We start from the raw sequence: 17,041 nt of genomic DNA, 5'->3' as shown, positions 1-17,041 counted from the left end.
AGGCTATAGACCTGAAATGTTGAATCGTAAACATACCGTCATACTTCAACATCCATCCATCCATTATCCAAACTGCTTATCCTGCTGTCAGGGTCGCGGGGATGCTGGAGCCTATCCCAGCAGTCATTGGGCGGCAGGCGGGGAGACACCCTGGACAGGCCGCCAAACTAAAGTGACAGCTGAACTTACTTAATGATATAAAGCCAATATTTGTTTTCCTTTGGAAGACTATCATAGTAAAAAGTCATAGCTGAGACTATGTGCACGATGATGTATTAGTCTACTTTTTAAAAATACATGGCACCGAGATTACACGGGCAGTAGAACTTGAATATACTAGTTGTATGCGTGTGGCTGGGATCCATGTGCATTTATGACAATGAGCAGGGCCTCACACATCAAGTTTGCACCGGGCCTGGCACCCCCCTGCGACGGCCCTGGTCACTGGGGTTGAAGTTTGTGCCTCTGCATTACAAGGTCAAGGTTGTTAAAAAAAAACAACCTACATTTTCTTTATTGAAACTCGTTGTTCCAGCAACGCTGCTAGCTTCTGGCTTGCAGACAGACGAGAATGGGGTGCCTCTTCAGAAAGGCACTGAACCAGTCGAGGCTGGCTTGCTGAAGCTCTGACCATTTTAAGGGGACTTCAATACTGTGGGTGGCTGCAAGCCGGTAAGCCAGCTTTCTTACTTGTGCCAGCGACAGGCCATAATAGATATCTGTTGACTTCTATCTATCTATCTATCTATCTATCTATCTATCTATCTATCTATCTATCTATCTATCTATCTATCTATCTATCTATCTATCTATCTATCTATCTATCTATCTATCTATCTATCTATCTATCTATCTATCTATCTATCTAGTTAGCTAGCTAGCTATCTAACTTTTTGTCTGTATGTCTATATCTATCTATCTATCTATCTAACTTTCTGTCTGTATGTCTATATCCATCTATCTATCTATCTATCTATCTATCTATCTATCTATCTATCTATCTATCTATCTATCTATCTATCTATCTATCTATCTATCTATCTATCTATCTATCTATCTATCTATCTATTTATCTATCTAGTTAGCTAGCTAGCTATCTAAATTTTTGTCTGTATGTCTATATTTATCTATCTATCTAACTTTCTGTCTGTATGTCTATATCTATCTATCTATCTATCTATCTATCTATCTATCTATCTATCTATCTATCTATCTATCTATCTATCTATCTATCTATCTATCTATCTATCTATCTATCATCTATCTATCTATCTATCTATCTGTATATCTATCTCTTTGTCTATCTATCTATCTATCTATCTATCTATCTATCTATCTATCTATCTATCTATCTATCTATCTATCTATCTATCTATCTATCTATCTATCTATCTATCTATCTATCTATCTATCTATCTATCTATCTATCTATCTATCTATCTATCTATCTATACTATACGTTTTGAAATGTGCCTGTTCGTTTCTCTTTTGCCTCATCTTCTTGTCAGATAAGATTGTTTTGGCCACATTCCAGCCTCAGTCTCAGACACCAGATTTCATTCATGTGTTTTATTTTAGCTTGATGCCTTGTTCAACTTTGTCTTTCCCCATCTTAAGTACCCACACGCTCGTTTCAGCCTTTACAACCCAACAAAAATAATGGAGCCAGATTGTCTTCATTGTGCGGTATAAATATTGTTATTCAATGGGCGATATGGAAAATATTATGGAGAAGAAACGAAAGGAAGCCACTTTATTTTGTCATTGTGTTCTTACAATGAATTTGTTCTCTGCATTTAACCCATCCTATTGTATAGGAGCAGTGGGCAGCTGCAGCACCCGGGGACCAACTCCAGTTCCTCTTTCCATTGTTTTGCTCAGGGGCACAAACAGGAGTATTAACCCTAATATGCATGTCTTCTTGATGGTGGGAGGAACCGGAGCACCCGGAGGAAACCCACACAGACACGCGGAGAACATGCACACTCCACACAGAAAGGACCTGGGACGTCCTGGGGTTCAAACCCAGGACCTTCTTGCTGTGAGGGAACAGTGCTAACCACTGGGCCACCGTGGCGCCAAAGCTTACAGCACCTGGTATTCCCAGGCGGTCCAAGGTTGGTCCAAGTACTAACCAGGCCCAACCTTGCTTAGCTTCTGAGATTGGACGAGATCAGGCGTTATCAGCGTGGTATGGCCGTAAGCCCTGATATTATCGCAATCACTGGGGATTTTACACAGTATCGTCATACATCACAATATCCACTTGGATCTGCAAAATACCGTGTTTAAGAACCCAACTGAGGTTCATCACACTGAACTGTTTGGTAATGTCAAGTGTAATATCAAACCAAAACTCATTTTCAGACCTCATTTTCTGAAAAATGTTATTAGCTCTCACTATCATTAATTTTGATGACAACATTGTGTCTCTCACGATATGACAAAAACCAAATTTGATCTTAGTATAGTACCATCGAATGACAACAAACGGCAATATTGACTTATTGCCCAGTCCTCCTCTGAGCCGTGGTTGAGCTCTGTACTCCAACCCATGCCTCTTGATTTAGCAGCTTACAGACACTTGCTTGGCTCACCATTCCCTGCAGCAACCTGGCCATCACCCAACTTGGCGTTTACTTTTCTCATTCGTCTTGTCACTCATTTTTCATTTTCTGAAAACTCTCGAAACAGCTCACATCTGCCATTCTCTTGCCTTTATCTGCTTTTCAAATCAATTCCGCTGTACCAACCCCCTCAAAATGCGAGAGGGTTTTACTACTATCTTCCCAGCTAGCACTTCTCTATCATACACAATCTTTCTGGGGGGAAAAGACGTTATCTGTTGTGTCTATTTTCTGGGCCATGGTTTTGGATTGCTCTCTCCACAATGGTTGCTTGCCCCTTTTATAATCTGCATCGGACGACAATTCTGATTGCATTTACTATCATTTTTTTCAAACGTTTATTTGGGGAGAGACAATGTAAATTAACCAACATTCATACATGTACATTAATCAACATTGGGCTTTTACAATTATTTCACTTCACTAAGCTGTATTGTGCTGTATAAAGCGTGCCCATCCAAACCATAATGGGACAGGCACTGGAATGAGCGATGATCTGACATCAGGTGCAAAGAATTTCATCCCTCATAAGAACTAGAGCTTGCATTGATTTCTTCATTATTTATGTCTAATATAACATGACACAGGTTGTTGGTACTGGCTTTTTCTATGTTTCAAGAGTTAAGGATGATCCCTTTTTTTCTTTTCTTTTTTTTTACAATCGGAGTCTTATTATTATAGTTTTTGACATTGTGCATATCGGTTAGGGTTATTTTAGGGTTCGGTTAGGGTTACAATTTAAATCAGTAATAATTTATTGACCGGCTTCATTTTGGAGATCTTGGATTTGGGACCACCGCTGCACTCAGCTTTACAACGGCGTCTTATGGTGCCACAGAATATGAGTGTTACACGTGTTTTAACTATGAAAATAAGAGCCAGATTATAAAAAAAATTTTTTAAATGTTCAATGATTCATTTATCATTCAAATAGGTATATACATGACCGGAGGGTGTGCTCCAATTTTTGAGGCATCACACTGCTCAGCCTCCCTGGGAAAGTCTAATCTAGGGTGCTGGAAAGGAGGCTCCGACCGATTGTTGAACCTCGGATCCAGGAGGAACAATGCGGATTCCGTCCTGGCCGTGGAACAAGGGACCAACTCTTTACCCTTGCAGAAGTGCTGAAGGAGGCATGGGAGTTTGACTAGCCAGTCTACATGTGTTTTGTGGATTCGGAGAAGGCTTACAACCGTGTATCCCGGGGCACTTGTGAGGGGTACTGCGGGAGTATGGGGTACTGGAGCAGTTGCTACAAGCCATCCGGCCCTTGTGTAACCAAACTGAGAGCTGTGTCCGTATTTTTGGCATAAAGTCAAACATGTTTTCGGTGGATGTCGGACTCAACCAAGGTTGTCCCTTGTCTCTGATTCTGTTTGTGATATTCATAGACAGGATCTCAAGGCGCAGCCAAGGTGAGGAGTGTGTCCATTTTGGGAACCTCAGAATTGCGTCTCTGCTCTTTGCAGATGATGTGGTTTTGTTGGCTTCATCAGAACACCACCTCCAACATGCACTGGGGCGGTTTGCAGCTGAGTGTGAAATGGCCGGGATGAGAGTCAGCACCTCCAAGTCTGAGGCCATGGTTCTCTACAAGGAAATGGTGGATTGCTCCCTCCGGGTTGAGGATGAGTTGTTGCCTCAAGTGAAGGAGTTCAAGTATCTCGGGGTCTTGTTCACAAGTGAGGGTAGGATGGAGCGGGAGATTGACAGGCAGATTGGTGCAGCATCAGCAGTAATGCGGACGTTGTACCGGACCGTTGTGGCGAAGAAGGAGCTGAGCCGGAAGGCAAAGCTCTCAATTTACCAGTCAATCTTCGTTTCAACCCTCACCTATGGTCATGAGCTTTGGATAGTGACTGAAAGGGTGAGAGCGCAGATACAAGTGTCTGAAATGAGTTTCCTCTGTAGGGTGTCTGGGCTCAGCCTTAGAGATAGGGTGAGGAGCTCGCACACCCAGAGGGAGCTCAGAGTAGAGCCACTGCTCCTTCGTGTCAAAAGGAGCCAGTTGAGGTGGTTTGGGCATCTGATTAGGATGCCTCCTGGGCTTCCTTTGGAGGTTTTCTGGGAGGAGACCCCAGGGTAGACCCAAAACTTGCTGGAGGGACTACATGTCCAATCTGGCCTGGGAACGTCTTGGGATCCCCCAGGAGGAGCTAGAGGGCATTGCTGGGGAGAGTGACGTCTGCACTTCCTTACTTAGCTTGCTGCCACTGTGACCCTACCCCGAAGAAGCGGCTGATGGTCAGATGAGATGAGATGAGATGAGATGAGATGAGATGAGATGAGATGAGATGAGATGAGATGTCACTCATCTGTATGTAGCCATCTTGCAGTTTCGTCAGACTCATATTAGGTGGTGGGCGAATTTATTCACATAAGGCCTCATGGGGGCCGGATTAGTTTTGCTAAAATCAGTTTGACTCAACACCATGGATATTTAGGCTGCTTGTGGACTTATTACTTGAACTCATTCAAGAAGGCCTCCAGATACCAATCAATGAGAAATTGCGTTGTTGGCACACGAAAATAACACACAATATAAAATTACATAGGGCAGAAGAAAGACAACAAATAGAAGTCAGACAGAAAGCATTCCTCTCTATCCATGCAACATATTGACAAGAACACATTTCAAGTAGAGAAGATCAACAGATAGCCCATCATAAGCGCCACAGAATGCACTTAATACAACTATTAAAAACGATAACTACATGAATATCTGAGTAATTTATTAATTACACATTTGTCTAGAACAGCTGGCTCAGATACCGTGGTCAATCCAGCTGCCCTGGGATCAGTATATGTAGAATCCAGTGCGCTACAGTGGGGATGGGAAAAAGAAAGAAGAAGACTTGAGAGGGGGAGGGAGGGAGGGAGGGGAGGAGTGGTTCTTCCAGTGGGCTTTGTGGCCTGCAATATAAATGCAACTGAGTTTGGGAAAGAAAGAGGCTACTTACATTTTCACTTGCTGGTTGACAGCTGGCACTTTCTGACTTTCACCAGCCTGTCGGCGTTGACACCGATTGTGCAGTTTGGACTTGTTGATGTCCATCGCCGAGAGAGAGCCCGCTTGCATAGATATGTTGTCCCAACATACAAAGGCTCTTTGATGCAAAGGCTGTCATCTTTGTGTAATTCGGTGTCAGGCGTTGATAGAAGGATTCCAGACCAACACGTGCAAATGCAGCAGCTCGTGGTTTTCCCTACTTCCTGTGGATGGAGATTGTTTGTAGTGCTACTTTTAATTCATGTATCACATCATGGAGACCTCTTACTTTGCTTATTGTACATAGTTGATAATAACTGGATGCGAGTATTTGGATAATCCCCTCCCCCCTTTTTCTCCCCAGGTGTATCCGGCCAACTGCCCCACTCTTCCGAGCTGTCCCGGTCACTGCTCCGCCCCCTCTGCCAATCCGGGGAGGGCTGCAGACTACCACATGCCTCCTCCGATACATGTGGAGTCGCCAGCCGCTTCTTTTCACCTGACAGTGAGGAGTTTCACCGGGGGGACGTAGCGCGTAGGAGGATCACGCTGTTCCCCCCAGTTCCTCCCGACCGACCAGAGGAGGCGCTAGTGCAGCGACCAAGACACATACCCACAGCCGGCTTTTCACCCGTAGATACAACCAATTGTGTATGTAGGGACGCCTGACCAAGCCGGGGGTAACGCGGGGATTCAAACCGCCAACCCTGTGTTGGTAGGCAACAGAATAGGCCGCTATGCTACCCAGACACCTTATTTTTTTCCCCTTTCCACCCAAAACATCTCGGAGGCCGGCTGAAACCAGCTGGCGGGTCGTATCGCTGACATCTCCGGTTTAAAGTAAACCTGTTGGAGGTGCCGTTTGAAATTGATCATGCTGTGGACCTGCTTGGTCCGCGGGTAGTAAGTTGGAGGTGAGGAAGTCTGTGACTGTGAGGAAGCCAAGTCCTCCATTTCAAATAACCTCTGTGGTGAAAAATATGAGAATTCACAACCCTCCCCTCAGCATCAGCTAAACAAGTTTATTCTTTCCTCTGTGTGTGTGTGTGTGTGTGTGTGTGTGTGTGTGTGTGTGTGTGTGTGTGTGTGTGTGTGTGTGTGTTTCATTCCTCTTTATTTCAGACGACCATGAATTCTACATCACAAACCAGAGGAGGACCGGCGGAGCAGCAGGGATCCCAGATAGCATCTGGATGTGGGCCACTTCAGGCGATAATGCGGCACTGACGGCCTTCTTCTGGCCCCTGACAAAATGGATGTGAGCCTGAAGTGGCCCACATATATAATAGCAAATATGGCCCAAATATGCCAAATCAAATGTGGGCCTTTTTTTGGCGAAGATGCGGTGCTCTGGGCAACATGTGATCTGGATGTGACCCTGAAGTGGCCCGTGTGGTAAATGGTGAACATGGCCCAAATATCGCAAAACAAATATGGGCCACCTTTGGCAAATATGTGGCACATGCAGCATTGCTATGGCTTGGTTCTGGCCCAGATCTGGCAAACAGGAGCAGACCGCCCAAGTGCCATCACTGCAGGCGGTATGTGGGCCGGATGAAAGTGTCAGTGTGGGACGGGTCCGGGCCACAGAAATTTTGCTATCTGGGATGAAAATTTCTACCAAGACAGCTTCACAGCTGTTTTATTTATTTATTTATTTTGTTTGTTTGTTTTTTCAACTGAAAGTAGTTTGGGGGGAAATATTTTCACCAACTTTTCGGGCTGCAGAGACAATCGCAAATATATCTTTGTCGAGGTTTCTGACCCTATTTTACAGACAGACATGACATAATGATAATACTTTTCACCAAATCCGTTCTCCTTATGAACAACCATTCAACTAATTAGAAGATGTGAAATTTAACATTTGACCTCACTTATTTTCTCCAAAAAGCTGTAAATGTTATGGAGAATGACAACCTACCTTCTCTGTGGAGTCTTTGATGTAAAATTAATAAATAAATGGAAAAAAAACACTGGAGATAATTGATAATGGAGAGAATAAAGCAGAGAAACTACAACATGCAAAGCAGAGATGCTCATCAAGTGTCTGTAAACCAGAAGCGTTTCACCCGGTTCTGAGAATGAAACTGTCGCCACCAATAAAACTCTTTTTGCTCAGTAACATCACAACAAAGCAGGTTTGTTTGGGGGAAAAATGGTTAAATAAGTCTGAATAATAGTTGTCCATATACATATGTCCTCTTTTTTATCCAAAGGAGTTGAATCGAGTGCAACTGGACTTGGTATATATCCGTGAAGACATTTCGCCTCTCATCCAAGAGGCTTCCTCAGTTCGTGCCTTTCTGACTAGACTAGCTTGGTCTCTAGTCACTCGATTCAATTCCTTTGGATAACCATGACCAGGATGAATGACAGCATTCACAGACACGTCCTCTTTTTTTCTTTTTTCATCACGTTAAGGAAAATGTCTTGTAACCTCACATATGGCTTCAGGATACCAAGCTTATGCTAACCTGAGAGCCGCTGTCTAATAGTGCACCACACAGGTGCCCATTCACTTTCAGTGGTCCCGAGGATGGCGGCCCTATTATGCCCTCTGGTATGCCCACCGGCTCAGACGTGTGCACTGCGCTCTTCCTAACTGTACACGTCATTTCCTCTGGTGCAGCATCATTAGGAGGCTGTGGGTTGTTGGCTTTGGCTTTTTTTGGAGAGCTTGGATAAGCTTCTGAATTATTTTGTTTTGGTTCTCGGGATTTCTGCATCTCCCTGCTATGTGCCCATTTAGCCCACAGCGGTAACAGAAGGATCCTTCTGCGTCAGTCGCGGGTCTGTTTGGAGTGTTTATGGTCGTTATCGTTGGTGGAGTTCCAGCCTGATGGGACACTTTTGAGTTTACCTTTCGTTGTAACTGTTTCACTTGTTTTTTTAGGGCTACCACGTCAGAATCCAAACTAGTCCTAGGCTAACTGGCAGTTTTCCGTTCCTCTCCTCGGTGTCTTGATGAGGATGGGTGGCAAGTGCTGCAAACATTGATTTTATGTCCTTAATCTCAGCTCTCGGCCTTTGTATCTCTGACTGTTTGTGTTCCACCTGAAGCATGGCCTGGACTGGGCACACTGCTTGCTTTAGTTTTCCCCTGGAAGCTTCATATTCCTCTTTTGTGCAAATTTCCAGCAGTAGTTCAAGGAAGGTTGGAGGATTAGTCCTCCTTTCTGTCAGCCGTAGTTGAATTAACATCAAGTCAGCACTTACTGCACCTCTAAATCGTGGCTCAGCCCGGGCTCTATCCATACCCCTGGCTGGGAGACCACCTCTTTGTACTACTTTTGACAGGCAACGCTCTAAGTCTCCTCAAGAAATCAGACAGTTTTCCCCCAGGCTGTTGCTGCTGTAGTCTGAAAGCGAAATACAAATCACCTCCCGACTCTGCCAGTCCAAGTCCAAATGCACTTTCGAGAGCCTCTGAGCACTTTCCTGGAGTAACGTCAGGGTCGGACAGGCGCACTGCTTTTATCACTTCTAATGCTGGCCCCTTTAAGCTTTCCAGTATTCTCCTCCTTTTATCTTTTGGGGAGCCATCGCTCTCTTCAATTATCAGGCACGCTTGCTCCAACCAATGGTCAAATAGTTCGTCCCCCGCTGGAGTGGGCACAGTACCTGAAAAGATTCGCAGGCGGCGATATCCTCCACTCTCTATAGATGGTTTGCTGGTTTTGGGTAACAGGTCACCCATGGCACGAAGAAGGCTGAACTCTGTGGAGGAGGAGGCTGGCTGTGGTGCCGTGAGCAAAGTCAAGTCAATTTTATTTGTATAGCCCAATATCACAAATTACACATTTGCCTAAAGGGGCTTTACAGCAGCACAACATCTTGTCCTTAGACCTGCACATCATCCATAGACTCTCCCTCAGCCTGTAGCAGAGCATTCAATTTACTGCTCAAGTCTTCCTCAGCGCCCAAACATTCAGTTACAATGAAGACTGGCCATGCTGTCGATCCTTCTGGTGATAGCACTTCCGCCGGGACACTCGAGTCAGTCGCTTTATCTCTGCACTCGCACAGCACTAGTACTCCACTTGACATTTCACTCAATGTTCTTCCCTTGACTTGTACACAGCCAGGACACTTTATAGTCTGCAATGTGTCTTCTATTTGCACAATCTCTGTGTTCTCTGGGACAATCACCAGTAATGCGTGACTCTCATCTAGTGCCTCTCCTCAACACCAGTTCTTCAACTTGTTTACAAGCACAGTGTGACTCTGCATGTTTCCTGGATTCTGTTATAAACGGCTGTGGTCATAAAGTTATTTACCCTAACCAAGTGCAACTGGAAACCCAAGACACATCCTATCCCGGCGGTGCCTCCATTTACGTAGCCCACTTATCCCTCGTCTAATCGGGGAAGGGCCCTGGGTTCTTTAATTCGCTTAACTTAATGTCCACCCATCCATCCATTATCTTAACCGCTTATCCTGCTCTCAGGGTCACGGGGATGCTGGAGCCTATTCCAGCAGTCACTGGGCGGCAGGCGGGGGAGACACCCTGGACAGGCCGCCGGGCCATCACAGGGCCCACACACACACACACACACACACACACACACACACACACACACACACACTCGTTTCATTATCCTTATGAGGACCCCTCATTGACTACATTCATTTCTTAACCCTTAACCCTAACCGTAACCACGCAAACTACATGCCTTACCCTTACCCTAACCTTAACCTAACCCTAACACCAAGTCCTAACCCTTACCCTTACCCTAACCTTAACCTAACCCTAACACCAAGTCCTAACCCTAAAATACACTCTTTTACTTGTGATGACCTCTGAAATATCCACACAAGGTAGGTGGTTTCTGGTTTTTCTATCCTAATGAGGACATTTGGTCCACATTAGGATAGTTAAACACACACACACACACACACACACACACACACACACACACACACACAGGGACAATTTAGTACAGCCAATTCACCAGACCTACATGTCTTTAGACTGTGGGAGGAAACCGGAGCCCCTGGAGGACGCAGACACGGGGAGAACATGCAAACTCCACACAGGGGACGACCCGGGACGACCCACCAAGGTTGGACTACCCCAGGGCTCGAACCCAGGACCTTCTTGCTGTGAGGCGACCGTGCTAACCGCTGCGCCACCGTGCCGCCCCTTAACTTACTGTACAACAAATAATGCTTTGATAACGTGGTCCTGTTTCTCTTTTACCTACATAAACGTTTTATTGTCTCGAGTCCCTTTATAATAACGCTCATTATCAGGCTATGTTTACTTAATCCTTCCATCACATCTATACAGAAACAAGTGTTTCACTCCTTTTATGGAAGTGTTTTTTAACCACATTAATGACGCATCGTTTAACCTTAATTAGCTTTGTCTTGAACACCAACTTTATCGTCATGTATGGTATTTCTAACCCGGTTACACGTATATGAAAGGCACCGTGTCAGTCTTGATTAGTCTGGCTTATTTTCTTGTGACAGCTTTGCTACGTCAGCCACCTTTTGTCATTTTCTGACATTCTCGTGCTACTCTGCTGTGTTCCTGTTCCCCTTTGAAACCTGGCGGTGTGTGTTAATCGTTCATATGCCAGCTCATTAGCGCTCTCACTCAGTTATCCCGGAGGTTAGTAAGTAGCTTTACCTGCAGCTCATCGTAGGTTGGAAGATGAGCATATGTGTGTGAGTGTGGGGCAGGGGGGGACTTTTTTTCCTTTCTCTTGTCGTTGCTTCCTTTTACATCCAAGTCAGCCGTGTCAACACACATCTGTCACCACCGTGTCAACATGCATCTGTCACTATCTTCTTGCTGCAGCGCTGTACTGGGTTTACGCATATATTCAGCTTCTCAGCCGGACCAGATCGCTATCAGATTGTTATTATAGCAAATAACCCAAACAGATCGGTGAGAGTGGGAGGCTCCATTAAAATGGTTCCTTGGAACGTAAGGGGCTTGAACGGACCCGTGACGTCACAAGCTCTGGCTACCTTTATGGATCAGTGTGGCTGTGTCGACCCATGGAGATTTTCTCATCCAGCTGATAGACACTATTCTTTTTATTCACATGTCCATAACTCTTACTCCTGCATAGATAGGTAAGGCACTTCTTCCCTCTGTGGCCTCAGCTGAATACTCATCTGCAGTTAATTCGGACCACTCCCCTGAGATACTTGACTTATATTTTAGTCATTCCTGAAGACTGGATTCCACGCTTCATAGTCCTTCCTGGAGGCTGGATTCCATGCCTCTGTCTGATGCCACATTGTTTAATCTTATCACTCCATCTATTGGGCTCTTTCTGGAGACTAATAAAACTGAAGATACCAGACCATCTATATTATGGGAAACTCTTGAGGCAAGATAATCTCATTCACTGCTCATACTAACAAGGCACGAAATGAACAACACGAGCTTATAGAAGGAATAGCTGATCTGGACCGCCAATGTTCCATGTTGCAGTCTCCTGAGCTGTTCAAGAAGAGACTTGGTTTCCAGACTGCGCTCGGTCTTTTGTCCACTAGGTATGCAGAAAAAAATGCTGCTTAAAGCAGAGGGGAAATTGTATGAACATGGGGAAAAGGCAGGATGTCGTCTCGCGTATCAGTTGAAGGGCAGGATGGCCTCACAACACATTTTTCAAATAACCAATAATTTAGGTTCACTGACAAGTAACCCCTCTGAAATTAATGAGCCTTTCAGAGCCTGATCTATACAAATCTGACTCACCTGAAGATGACGTTAACATGTTAAATTTCTTCAATGGGTTCAGTGTTCCTCAATTAAGTCTGGAACGCTAGAAAAATGGGAGACACTGCTAAATCTTGGCAAAATAACTGATGCCATCAAGTTAATGCCGAGTGGGAAGTCTCCGGGACCGTACGGTTACCCTGTGGCATTTTATAGAAAGTTTTCCAATGAGTTAGCGCCTTTGCTCTTAGAAATGTTTGCGGATTCTCTCCAACAAGGTACACTACCGCAAACACTTAGCCAAGCCTCTATTTCACTGATCCTTAAAAAGGATTAAGATTCTAATTTATGTTCTTCTTATTGGCCCATTTCACTTCTCACTGTAGAAGAAAGTCCTTGCATGTAGAATTGAGAGTATTTTGCCCTCTATTATCTCCACTGACCAAACAGGGTTAATTAAAAACTGTCATTCCTACACAAACATAAGGAGACTCCTTAACATCACTCACCCCCCAGCGCCCCTGTCCGATTCTGATATGGCTATATCTCTCAATGCAGGAAAAAGCCTTCTATTGAGATGAGTGGCGTCATCTATACTTCACATTAAAGCAATTTGGGTTCGGAGAGAAATTTACATCCTGGATACGCTTACTGTATGCTTCCCCACAGGCCTGTGTATGTATTAACAATCAGCGATCACAATTCTTTCCCCTCTCACACAGGACATGCCAAGGTTGCCCGACCCCCCCCCCTCCTCTTTGCCATTGTTATTCAACCTCTATCAATTGCTCTTAAAGCTAATAAGTTTTCAGGTATTAAAAGAGGTGGAGTCGAGCACAAAGTATCATTGTACGCAGATGATCTGCTCCTTTATGTTTCTGGTCCAATACGTTCCATTCTACATAGTATTTTAGCCACTCTCGAATCCTTTGGAACTTTCTCTGAGTACAAATTAAATATACAGAAAAGCGAATGTTTTCCAATTAATTAGTTGGCCCAGGGAATACCCCAACCAAATACTTAGGAATTAATATTATTAGCACCATCCACTTCCTATGTGAGGAAAGTCTTACAGCTTTAAAGTGAAAACTGATCTGCAGAGATGGAACAGCGTTACCCCTCTCTCTAGCAGGTAGAAAACAATCCATTAAAATGAATGTGCTCCCCAGATATTTATACTTATTTCAATGTTTACTCATTTTTCTACCTAAGCACATTTTTCATCAATTGGATTCAATCATTTCAAATTTTATATGGGGGGTAAAACCCCAAGAATTTCTAAATCTCTGCTCCAGAGGGGGAGGTCACAGGGGGGGCCCAGTCAACTGAATTTTCAATCATATTACTGGGCAACTAACATGCATAAAATTGCGCTCTCGTTCTCGGATACAGATAACTGGATCCAACTAGAAGCTAACTCTTTTCACTCCTCGTCCTTAAAAGCTCTGGTGTGTAGCAGCCTTCCACTTAAACGTAGACAGCACTCCTCTAACCCCATGGTTATTACCACTTTGAAAATCCGGCAACAAATGAGTCAAAAGTTCAGCTGGACTTCTCTGCCCTAGATACACCTACTTGTTACAATCAATTATTTCTACCAACCAAGATTGATTCAAGACTTGTCGCCTGGCACAGACAAGGCCTATCCTGCCTGAGTGACCTTTATGTTGATTGCCTGTTTGCTAGCTTTGCACAATTACGCTCCACGTTCAGCACTCTGGTTTGATTAGGTATCTCCAAATTCGTAACTTTGCTAAATCATAACTTTGCTAAATCCAACACCTTAGAATTTCTGCAGGCTCCACCGGCCTCGAGCATGACTATCTTCTTGCAGTGACTGATTTGTCAAAAGGCCACATTTATTTCATATATGACTTTTTATCAGGGGCGGCACAGTGGCACAGTGGTTAACGTGGTCGCCTCACAGCAATAAGCCCCAGGGTAGTCCAATCTTGGTGGGTCATCCCGGGTCGTCCTCTGTGTGGAGTTTGCACGTTCTCCCCGTGTCTGCGTGGGTTTCCTCCAGGGGCTCCGGTTTCCTCCCACAGTCCAAAGACATGTAGGTCAGGTGAACTGGCCGTACTAAATTGTCCCTAGGTATGAATGTGTGTGTGTGTGGGGGGGGGGGGGGGGCTTGGGATGGCCTTGTGACCTGTCCAGGGTGTCTCCTGCTTGCCACCCAATGACTGCTGGAATAGGCTCCAGCATCACCGTGACCCTGAGAGCAGGATAAGCGGTTCAGATAATGGATGGATGGATGGATGGATTTTTTATCAGCAGTGACTCCCCCTGCTCTGCATAAGATCAAGATAGATTGGGAAACTGAACTGGGTCATCATTTTTTCGGATGAATGGTGGGACATTGCATTAGATGCAATAAACTCATCCTCTTTCTGTGCGAGGCTTAGCCTCATTCAGTTCAAAGTGTTTCATAGGATCCATCTTAGTAAAGCTAGCTTATCAAAGATCTATACAAACCTCTCTGATATTTGTGACAGATGCTCTCAGGCACCAGCAGACTCATATGTTCTGGTCATGCCCGAGCTTGGTGGAATACTGGAGGTCTTTTTTTGACGTTATCGGAGATATTGGAACTGACTCTGGACCCATCGCCTCAGGTTGCTATCGTTGGTGTCCCTGATGAGGGTGTTAGAATGACTGCCAAACAAGCTAACATACTCTCCTTTGCTTCTTTAATTGCCTGTTGTGAAATTCTCATGGAAATATAGTTCACTCCCCTTAAACACGTCCTGGCTGTGGGACCTAATGTCATTTTTGAAATCGGAAAAGATCAAATTTGCTGTCTGTGGCTCAGCTGAAATTTTTTACAAACAATGGTAGCCTCTCCCCTCTCGCTTCGAGACAATGCAATTCTATACCCATTGTTGGAAGTAAGATTGGATGTATAGATAACTGTGGATTGTTCTGGGGGTGGGGTATGCATGCATACGCATATAGTTTTGTGAACATAGGTCATTAGGTGTACATATGAGCGGGTAAATATGTGTGTGCAGATGTAACAGTTTACGGGTACATACAGCTTGGACTGTGACTTTGTGGGGTGCAGGCAGTGCTTTAGGCTAAGTTGACATGATTGGGTTTGGATTAGGTTGACTTTGTATAATACCAGTTGCCCACTCCTTTTTTTATTATTTAGCTTTACAATTATTTTGTGTCTGTATTTAGCTAATTTATTCAATTACTATTATTGTTAGATATTGTACTTACAGATTTTATGTATCCCTATCTTGTTTTTATGAGCAGGGAGGGGGACTGTTGGGGGGCTAAGGGGGATAATGGGGGGATATTGTTTTAAAAGAAAAATATGAATCTTTATAATACGTGCGGATTGTTAAATAAAATTTGGTTACATAAAAAAAGACATCCATTGCCTTGGTTCTGCTCCCTGAATCCTGCCTCCAGATGCGCTCCACCCACCCTGCTAGGACTGACCCCTCCTTTTGGTTTTCTCTGCCTCGACTCACCTGGAGAGGCGTGAGAGAGCCATCCCTTGAGGGGGGGGGGGTACTGTCACAGCTCCAGCCGTGACTCCAGGTTTCCCTTGTGTTTCTGTTCCCTGCCTCCACCTCCCTTGTCAGTCAGTGAGTGTGGCTCTCCCTCTCTCTCCTGGCTCCTGCTTCACCTCCACACCTGGACTCATCGACCTAGCAGTATAAGAACCCCGGCTCTTCACCAACTCATCGCCAGATTGTTCCATCAGATGCTGCTGATTCCCTGTGCACTCTTCCCCGGCATGCCTCCTTATCTGCCCATGCCACTTTAGCCTGCCAGCCCGCCCGCTCGCTCACTCATCTGCCTGCCTGCCCTCTGCCTGCCCCTCGTCTCCACCACAGCAACCATTCCCCCTTTATCCTTCATTAAACCCATTTTTCCTCCTTACTACCTTTTGTCTGTGTCTACGCTTAGGCCCAGAAACAAGCAAGCCTCAACAATAACACAACATGGCCAAAGAGAACAGAGCACAATCATTATTGGGGAAATAAATGGATCAGTCAATTGCGAAGGCAATGCACTTGTAGAGAAATTCTTCTCTTATGGCCAGTCTGTTAAAGCACCACCATGTTTGGATGGTGATCATCAACTCAAACCTTATTTATGTAGCACATTTCATACACAGGCAACACAACGTGCTTTACATAAAGTGACAATACAATCAAAACATTCATAAACGTGCATATCAACAGGTATTAGTGCAGTTATACAGGAATCGGTGCAGCATATACAAATATCAAAATATACAGAACACGCTCACTCACACACACACCAAGAACTTAGCCATAGGCTGTCGTGAACAGCGTAGTGCGAATAGCACAACTGGATCAGCACTTAGATCAAGATGAATCAACCCCCCGTTAAACTCGAGAGTTTTTAATCCAAAAAATTCACTTGCTGCATAATTCATTGCTCGAAAACAATATAGAAATGCTCATGGTAAAACCGTGCCCAAAGTCCCCCCAAATCACATTTTCAGGGGTGATTCTTTCTTTCGACGAGGAGCCAAGCGCACCGTGGCTCCACCATACTTTGCATCCTGAATATGACACGAGTTCCGAAATTGCCAAATATGTGTGCCCATTTGTAGTCACGCTGTCGGCACCACAAGGATGTAAATATTTACAGCTTTCACAGGCAGCTATTTTGGGATGTGGAGACTGAGTCTGTATATTGCTGCGGGGCCGGTGGCTCTCTGGAGCTGTGGCTTGCAGCCGTTTTGAGGTCACC

The 17,041-nt window shown here is 44.7% G+C and overlaps 1 pseudogene; it reads right to left on the bottom strand.

Moving 5' to 3' along the window:
- Window positions 1–2,082: 2,082 nt before the first annotated feature.
- Window positions 2,083–2,205, bottom strand: LOC130110862 (5S ribosomal RNA; annotated as a pseudogene).
- Between the last annotated feature and the right edge of the window lie 14,836 nt (window positions 2,206–17,041).

The sequence above is a fragment of the Lampris incognitus genome, chromosome 3 (genome assembly GCF_029633865.1).
Source record: "Lampris incognitus isolate fLamInc1 chromosome 3, fLamInc1.hap2, whole genome shotgun sequence".
NCBI lineage: Eukaryota > Metazoa > Chordata > Actinopteri > Lampriformes > Lampridae > Lampris > Lampris incognitus.
This window is presented reverse-complemented; position numbering and strand designations above follow the sequence as displayed.